Here is a 10,089-nt window from a genome sequence, read left to right as displayed (position 1 = left end):
GCAAGCAAAAAATAACATACATGTATACACTCTTACATGTACGTGATTGCTTGTATATTATTGATTGATAATGAATGAGTAGTGTCAAGTGTGGATAGCATTGAATTGAATTGACAAGTATATGCTAAAGACAGAGGACAGTACCTATTCACAAAACAAATATTTTATTAAAATGCATAGAAATTCTAAACACAAGCGCCCCCCACCCCCCTCTCTCCCTGTCTTTATTCCTTTTCAGTTATTCCGGAACTCAATAATTGTAGGTCCTGTGACCTTCTATTCCGAAATAGAATTTTTGGAAAGAAACGATTTTTCAACGTAATAATAATCTTATTATTTTTATTTTTATTGTATTTATAATTTAAAAAACTATTTTCTCTATCTAAGTATGGTGTATTACTCTTTTAGTGCAAAGTAAAATGAATTTGATGAAAATTTTATGAGTGCTGTTAGGAAGTTAATGAATTATTTGTATAATATGTACAATGGGCTATATAAGTTATAAAATGAATATCTTTCATAATATTCAGAATAACCATCCGATTCGGATCTAGAGCTCTAATACAATGTCATGATACCATTCATCCCAAAAGCTTACACCGATAGAAAAAGGTAACACTAATGATTATATCTCTAATACTCTCTAAATACGCATTGTACAAATATTCTATTGGCTCCCCGTACTTTTTCAAATTTTATACAAGAAATAAAGTAATGTTTGAGATTTTTTTTATTATTTCTCAAAATTTAACTACGGAAGAATGCAAAGGGCCAGCAACTTTTGTGATTTAGAACCATCAAATAGCCATCAATGATGTTTTTAATGGTGTAAAATTTCATCTAACGGTACGAAATAATTCACTTTTTTTTTTGTTGGTTACATAGTGACTAATTTAATAAAGTTGCTGACCTTCTAGACTTTCTTTAACCACTAGATCTAAAGTTAAGCTAAGGTTATATAAGTTTTTCTTCATTGTTGAGATTTTATAATAGAGTTTAGTTTTAATGCATTGACATTATAAAATATTTTATACAGACGTATAATTATATCTATTTTTTTGGATGAGCATTGTAGTACAGTACACGTATAAACTTACTTTATTTTGACAGTATCAAAATCAAATTCTTGTCAATGAGTAATAGCTCAAATGACATAGTCTCCCCATACTCAATTAAGAGGTTGCGGGTTCGAGTTTCATATCTTTGGTAAAAAAAAAAATCAAATTCTTTATAATAAAATAAAAAAATATTTTGATAAATAAAGGGGATATAGAAACCCTAAGATGGAAAGGATCCCCGGGGCCCGGAGTAGCTACTTTATCTGTATAAGTATAAACATGTTGTTCAGAAATTATTTATAGTAGAGATAGGGATAGCCATATATAGGTGGGTTAGGGTTAAGAGACAAGTGGTCATTATTATTATTATTATGTATCCTTTTTAGGTTTGCTAAGACTAATAACAGCATTTCAAGTTTTGAATTTCTCTTCTCATCATCTTGCTTTGTATATATTACTCATCACCACTCTATTCTTTTTCTCTGCATACATACAAATTAAAGAACGAAGAAGCGAATGAATAAGGTTGTTGCTGTCCACAAAGGAAGAAGTGAAGCTGTCAGCATGATCTAATACCTTGCTTAATTAATTAATTGCTTTAATTTGTTTAGCTAATGAAATTAATTAAGTGGTAATTAACAAGCGACTAGATCATGCTGTGACAGCCTCACTCTTTCCTATTTGGGGACCTAATTCCATTCCTTTTCGATCTTCCAGGTTTTTAATTACTTCCTTCTCTCTTAACTATCTTCTTTTGATTAATTTAATTTGCTTATTAGGGTTCCTAACACATGTTCGTACTTTCGATGCTTCTTCGTTCTTCCTTCTCTATCCAACAATATATATAGCAACAACAGTAATATGAAGCAGTAATCAAATTAAAGTTAAAAGTAGAGCTCTCTATCTTCAGTATTGAATGCTTGATTTTGTTCTTTAAAATACTAGTACTACTGTTTTTTTTTTTTTTAGTAAAGATAGGAAATTCAAATCCGCAACCTCTCTTAATTGAGTATGGAGAGACTATGCCAGTTGAGCTATTACTCATTTACAATACTAGTACTACTGTTACTTTATCATATCTGTCTTCTTTTCATTATTAAAAATATGATAATGCTAAAAAAATAAAAAAATAAGTCAAAATTTATTTTTATTTAGTATTTATTAACTATTATAATAATTAATAAATATTAAATAAGATAAATTTTAACTATTTTGACTAATTTTTTGTATTATTAAATATTTCGTAAAAATATTTGTTATCAAGATAGTGTGCAATAAAATGATATATACTCTTTTAAGTGTGTATTTTTCAATGTAATTAATTTAACAAATATGTTACGTGTAGTTATATACATAAAAACTTAGCTACTAAATCAGTTATATATATATTTAGTAGTAAATTTTTAGTGTGTATGTAATATTCTTTTTAATTTAAAACATATTGAATATCAATATCAATAAGATGCAATGTATGTAATGTTTACGGTCTAATTGCTTTTCCTTTTTGGAATGATAAACTCTGTCTTTATTATTATATTTGAAACTATAGATTGTTCATATATATATATATAACAGAAATGTTTGAAAAATAATAAAAAACAATCTAAATTAGTCCAAAGTTATTTTATTTTATATTTATTAATTATATTTAAAATAATTATATAATATTATATATAATAAGTATGTAATTTTAAATATATAAAATTATAAATATTAAATTAAATAAAATAACTTTAAATTATTATTTCTTTAATATTATTATTATTTTCCTAACATTGATGTATTATTGGTAAAGCAGCGATGATAATAATAATAATAATAATAATAATAATAATAATAATAATAATAATAATAATAATAATAATAATAATAATAATAATAATAATAATAATAATTTATTAACCAGTGTCCTAATAATGATATTTATTAGGTGAAAACTCATGCAGTCGACTTCACGTGAAGTTGAGACTTGAGAGCCGTTAAATAATTTGACTGATTTGACTAAATTTTCATCCAATGGCTCTCAGGTATCAACTTCATGAAGTGGATTTTACCTGAGTTTTTACCTATTTATTAAGATTTAATAATATAGATTGTTGTAGATTTCACCATGCTAGTGCTTTACTTTTAGGGTTGCAAGTTATTATTACCCAAGCACCGTAAAATGAAGTAGCAAAAGTTTCTTCCGAAAAGGTGCCCCTTCATTCGTTGAATCAAATCATTTTTAAGATGTAGTACCAACAATAACATTTTTTAAAAACGATCAATGGATTCATTTGATAACAATTATTAATTTTTATTGAAACATTTGAAAATGATTGTTTTTCTCAAGTTCCAATCAAGATTTTACAATTTAACTAAAGTTTAAGTTTTTGGTAAATGATTTTATGATATGATAATAAAATATTTATGACTAAAAATTAAAGATCTAGAGTTAGATTAGAAAAAAAATTGAACTTGAGCTCATCATAAAAGTGATTTGAGTAATATAATCAATATAATCTCTTAAGAGTAGTTAAAACATTCTTAATTTTAAATAATCACAACTCACCTCAATCATTCGTACGTGTTTTCCCCAAATTGAACTTTTGGTGGTTCACATTTATTTTATTAGGCATGGGGAATTAATTACTATATATAAAAATTATATCTTATTCGTGAAAAGCAAAAAAAAAAAAAAAGAAAAAAAAAAAAAAGAAAGTTAGGTCCATTTCCGTGAGGCTTCGTTATAAGATGTATATTGTGTTTTCTATATACAACTTTATGTAGCGCCCAATGAGAATAAAAAGAAACAAAAATGATTATGCATACATGTCTATGTCATCATTTAAAAAATAAATGGAACTCCAGTAGTGACTGGATATCGATGACTTAAACTAAATAAATTTCTCTTTTAAAAACTAAAAGAAATAGTATTTCTTTTTTTTTTTCATTATTATTTTTTCAGAAGTTAGCAACAAATTTGCTTATTCAGTTGCTGAATCTAGTGATTAGATGAAGCCGTTGAATTTAAAATTGCTTCATAAAATTTATTTCTATGAATTTAAAAAAAAAATGAAAAACACTTTTAGAGTATGTTTGATTGCCAGTAAAAATGAATTGAAATTTTTCCTTGATGCATGACCATTCATTTCATTAAAAACAATGTTATCAATTAAAGTTTTTGAAAAAAAAATTTATAATATAGTATCAAAATTTTTATATTAAAAGGTCAAGAGTTTAATATTTTTTTTAAAAAAGAAAAAATAATATAAGGAAAAGAAAAAGAAGAAAGAAGATTTATGTAAAAATTCAAGCAAATTCAAAAAAAAATTTGTTCAAAGAAGTGTGATAAAAATATAATTATTTATATATTTTTTTATCAACTTAAACTTTTGAAATAATTAGTGTTTATGCATTAATCCACAATTTAGCTAGACTCAAAATGAATAAACTCCAATCAACAGGTATAGCCGAATCGATACCTATCCAACCTCATAAAGATTGGATACAGCGACATGAGTTCGGCACTTACTTATCTAAATAATTAACAAACTCTTACTATATCTCTCCTATAGAAAGAAGATTTCAATAATTTCCCTAACAAAAAGAACAATTATCTACCATTAAAGGTAAAACTACTTTAAAAGGTTGTTATCATCAACTTTATTATAAATGCACCGTTCGAACCCAATCTATGAAAAATCTGCCTAAAATCTTTACTAACTTAAATATCGAAGTTTCTTGCAGGTACCACTCTCACCTCCTCACAAATAACTCGGACGTCGACACTTCAAAAGGAGTTTAGACCTCGGGTTCAGGATAAAATCCATTCATTTGAAGTAACCCTTAGAAGAACTAGAATCATGATATTTTCATCCTTTATCAAAAGTAAAATAAAATAAAAATATTGAATAGTATAGCATTGTTACCCTAATGAAGGCAACAGTTTGGGAACTTTTTCCATGGAATATTGTGTTTTCCACTTTGTGTGATACCGTTAATTGAGATGACTCTGCGTGTGCATCTATTGGTTCCATTTTGCCAACAGACCAAAGAGATGGAAACAACACAAAAGAAACAGAATGTCAAAATCATATAACAAACTTTATCACAACAACAATAATATTACCAAGTTTGGTTTCCTTTCACCTTCCTTTTCTTTTCTTATTTCTATAATATAAGCTCTTCGTTTTCTGGATCAGACATGTTTATACCCCTTACGGTTTTCTTTTAATAATTGGAAGCAATAGACACTAGTCATGTATTTTTTGTTATACCAAGAATAAGGATTTCATGTAACTCGTTTAAAACAAAGATAATAACGTAACGATGAAAACTCAGGTGAAGTCGACTTCACGTGAATTTAATATCTGAGAGTCGTTAGATGAAAATTTAGTCAAATCAGTCAGATCATCTAACGGCTTTCAGGTACCAACTTCACATGAAGTCGACTGCACCTGAGTTTCCACCTAATGTAATGGTGAAAACTTAGTGAAGTCGACTTCATGTGAATTTGATATCTGAGAGCCGTTAGATGAAAATTTAGTCAAATCTGTCAGATCATCTAACGGCTTTCAGGTACCAACTTCACGTGAAGTCGACTGCACCTGAATTTTCACCTAATGTAATGGTGAAAACTCTTCATGTGAATTTGATATATGAGATGAGAACCGTTAGATGAAAATTTAGTCAAATCAATCAGATTATCTAACGGCTTCCAGATACTAACTTCACGTGAAGTGGACTGCACCTGAGTTTCCACCTAATGTAATGGTGAAAACTCAGGTGAAGTCGACTTCATGTGAATTTGATATCTGAGAGCCGTTAGATGAAAATTTAGTCAAATCAATCAGATCATCTAACGGCTCTCAGATATCAACTTCACGATTGCACCTAATTTTCCACCTTTTGCCCTTCCCAACATGACTATTATATGGTTGGATTAATAATTTGTTTTGTGTTGAATTGATAGGAAGCCATGCAGTATAGAATGGTCCCCCATAAGCTTAGTGGTTGTTACTTTCACTTTGGTTGATGTATACTCTAAGAGAGGAACTTAGAACTACTCAAAGCCTTTTCATGAATCGGTGGAGAGCATCATAATAATATTCAAATTGTCTTACTTTGGACCACTGCCATATGTCCTCTTCGGATACCACTATAATTAATTATTTTCTTCATTTTTAATATTACTCAATAACTCTCTAATCAGCTTTTTGGTTCCAATTTAATTATAAAGAGACATGCTTTTAGTTTAACCCTTTGAGTTCACATCTCACTCTATTTATATCCCTTTGCTCTACAACTCTTCACCTCGCATGCCTAATCATAATTCATCAAAATATCACTCTCTCTCTTTCTTTCTTTCTTTCTTTCTCTAATCTTCCTACCTCCCTCTCTTTCATACATAACATGTTCTTGCCCAATATTTATAATTTATATTCCTATGTCAATATATAATTCATCGTGCACCAATAACAGTTGAAGCTGCCAGCATGATCTAAATTTTTCTTGTATTAAGTCAAGGAAAGATCGGATCATGTGACAGCTTCACCTGTATATGGGATCACGAAAGAAATGTATGTGTATGATCATTTTCTGGTTTACAGCAGTGTGCTTCTGCATCTGATTTACATACATGTACATCAGAAAATGTATCACTTTCCTTCTCATATATATATATAGGAAAAGTATGAGGAGCCAATGGAATATTTATACAATACGTACAATGGAGGTTTATGGAGTATTAGAGATATAATCATTAATATTACCTTTTCTCATTAGTTGAAGCTTTTGGAATGAGTGGTATCATGACATGATATTAGAGCGCTAGATCCAAAAAGTCAAGAGCAATCTTTGGTGAACTCTAAAATCAGTTTAAATTTTTGGAAGATAATCCTAGTACTCAGATAGTTATTCTAGATAATATGAGATATGTTCATTTTGTAACTCAATAGTTATGTTAGTTATTTTTTTTTTCAAAGAATATCAAATAGTATATATATTTTCGAAAATAAGAATATCTATTCTCTAACGATAATATTAGAGAGTGAAAAAAAAATCAAAACTTATTTTATTTAATATTTAATAATTAATAAATATTAAATAAAATAAATTTTGACTATTTTTTATTAATTTTTTTTATTATCAAATATTTTGACTTTAAATAATTTGGTTTTATGTGGAGGTCATTTTCTTCTTTGCTCATTATTAATATCTTATCTACTGGGACACATGCATTGCTTGAGGGGAAAATTAAGTTAAATTAACTCGATAATTAATGATTCATTATCCAATAATAAATAATTTATGTAGAGAGTGCAACAACATAACATATAGATCTCTGAATTATTATGCTTTATTGGGTGTGTAATTATATATGTATGTTGGGGAATCTTATTGACAGCATAGAGTATAAGATAGATATCACTGTTAGGGTTTTGAATGACAGAATCTCTTCCAAATTTGGTTGGTGCTTTTGAGATATCTCTCATCTTGAATTAATCCACGCCTTAATTAAGGATCTCTCTTTATATTACATTTAATTAGAGATCATCACAACATTTCTCATTGTTTTGTTATCTTATTAGAATTGTGTTATAATAATATAATATAATATTAAGTATTGGGTTTGATGAATAGCAATAATAAATTAATCTTCAGCATGCATAAAGGAACATAAAGTGAAACAAAAAACATATGACACTTACTCTAACATGTTGGATCAAGTTTATACAAAGAGTTTCCGAAAAGCAATAATAGAAGACAACTACTTATAATATCAAAAAAAAAAAAAAGAAAGAAGACAACTACTTATATTCATATATTAACACATGATATCTCTGAAATACATCGAGTTTATTCACTAAAATATTAGGACTTAATTAACGGTCTATAGTCTAGGTGTATGTTTCAAATAAAATTAAATTAATTGAGATTAATTAATTAATTAAACAATAATTCAAATAGGAATCGATCTAGTGGCCGATCAAGAATTTGGATATTGTTCATAAAAATTCTAAATTTAAAGTTTGTTATTATTATTAGTGCATTAAAGAGGAAAAAAAAAGTGTCACAATAATTATTTAAGAGAGATGGTGACTAGCTCTCTTTTTAAAGAATTTTTTTTTGTTCACGGTATCCCCCAACCCGACTGGTTAAAGATTAATCCGTCGCGCCGCTAGCCAATGGGTTGCTGCATGCACAAAGCGGGATTCGAATCCCCAACACTTGTTTAAACAGACGAGTGAGCTGACCACTCGACCACCCCAAATTATTAAAGAACATTTTTTAATCTCGAATGAGGGAATAATGGACGACTTATTTAAGTGTCAAAAGAGGAGAAACTACTATATATGATTTATTTGTTTAGCTATAGTACTTATGTGTATAAAGAAAAACAATCGTAAAATTAATTATTATATATTTGTTTATAAATATATTTTATTTTATATATTTTTAATATATATTTTATATTTTAATAAATATTTTATACCAATAGTAGTTGATTTAATAACTGAATTTTAAGTATGTACGTAATATATATAATTTATAATTCTTAGTTTTTGTTTGTAGTTTACTTCTATGTAATTTAGTATGTTGGTTCCTTTATTTTGTCAGGGTATATTTCTATTCATTTATTTATTTAAAAAAAGAAAGTTAAGGTAGTGTTTGGTAGAGAGATTGAGACAGAGAGATAGAAACTAAGAGATAGAGATTGAAATAAATTTTAGTATTTTGTTTGGTACAAAGTGAGAGACAAAAATTGAAATAAGAATAAAACTCTAATTTAATTTGCACAAAGGATAAAATTGGAATTAATTATTTGAAATGAGGGTATTTTAGGTATAAAATATTATTAAAGTTTCAGTCTCCGTCTCTAAAAATTTCAATCCCCTGTGTCTTTACTTTTTGAAGGTATTGAAATACTGAAATTTTAGGAATAGAAACAGAAATTTTAGTATCAGTCTCTGAGTCAATAAACATGATACTGTGTTTCAGTCTCCCAATCTCTGTTCTTTACCTCAAAACAAATGCTACCTAAGAGTTAAAGGACATATTTCCTTTTGTACACTTGAAATGAAGTCCTATATATTGTATTATATTCTATCTTAAGAGGTAAGGCTCAAAATTAGCATTTGATAGGTAGTGTCCTATTGACTATTGTAGCCATAATTATTAAACAAGATGTAAAAATTGATATACTTTTTGTTTATGTCTTTTTATATTTGTGTGTATGTGTTTTATCTGGCTCCTTACAATAGCCAAGCACATCCTTATATGGTAGAGGACACAATGAAGTCATGGAGAGTTTGAAGTAGCTTCAAGTAAGATGGAAATTCACTCTGTTAGTTGAGAATCTTTAAATGATCAGACAATTTCACTTCTTAAGTAATTAAGTTTGTACACTTTTTTTTTTTTACACGTGTAGCTTCAATTTAAAAAGAAAAAAAGAAAAAGATAAGTGTAATACAATGCACTTGGTCATTTTGTAGATAGATGCCCCAAAATGCAAATAAGTCAGGCTGCTTAATTAAACAACACTTTACGTGTATTTGAATATAAACATCTTTTTAGTTGTTATTTCTTTCTTTCTTCCTTTTTATCTTTTAGAAGAAGATAAGTGTCATTGGCAGATGAAATGTATATCTCACCAAAATTAGTATATCTCATTTTTTTATGAAAAAATTTAATATAATTTTTATATAAAAATGAAAGACATGAACTAATATCTTAATGAATAATGATATATAGTTCAAACATAAATATTTACTATGTTAAGTGATTCAGTGAAATTTGTTAAAATATCATATCATAGTGAGTAAAGTTCAACACCGGCCTTAGAATAAGCTGCATCATTCTGTTTGGTAGGGGTGTAAGCTACCGAACCGGACTGAAAATTACCGTAAAATTGAACCGAAAATTACAATAACCAATTTGAAAATCGAAAAAATCGGTTTTTTTCTGACAAAATCGATCGATTTGGTTCGGTTTTCGGTTGGCTCGATAAAAATCGAACTGAACCGAACCGAACTGAAGATATGCTTAA

Source organism: Arachis ipaensis, chromosome B6 (genome assembly GCF_059453495.1).
Source record: "Arachis ipaensis isolate K30076 ecotype BB chromosome B6, ASM5945349v1, whole genome shotgun sequence".
Classification (NCBI taxonomy): domain Eukaryota; kingdom Viridiplantae; phylum Streptophyta; class Magnoliopsida; order Fabales; family Fabaceae; genus Arachis; species Arachis ipaensis.
This window is presented reverse-complemented; position numbering follows the sequence as displayed.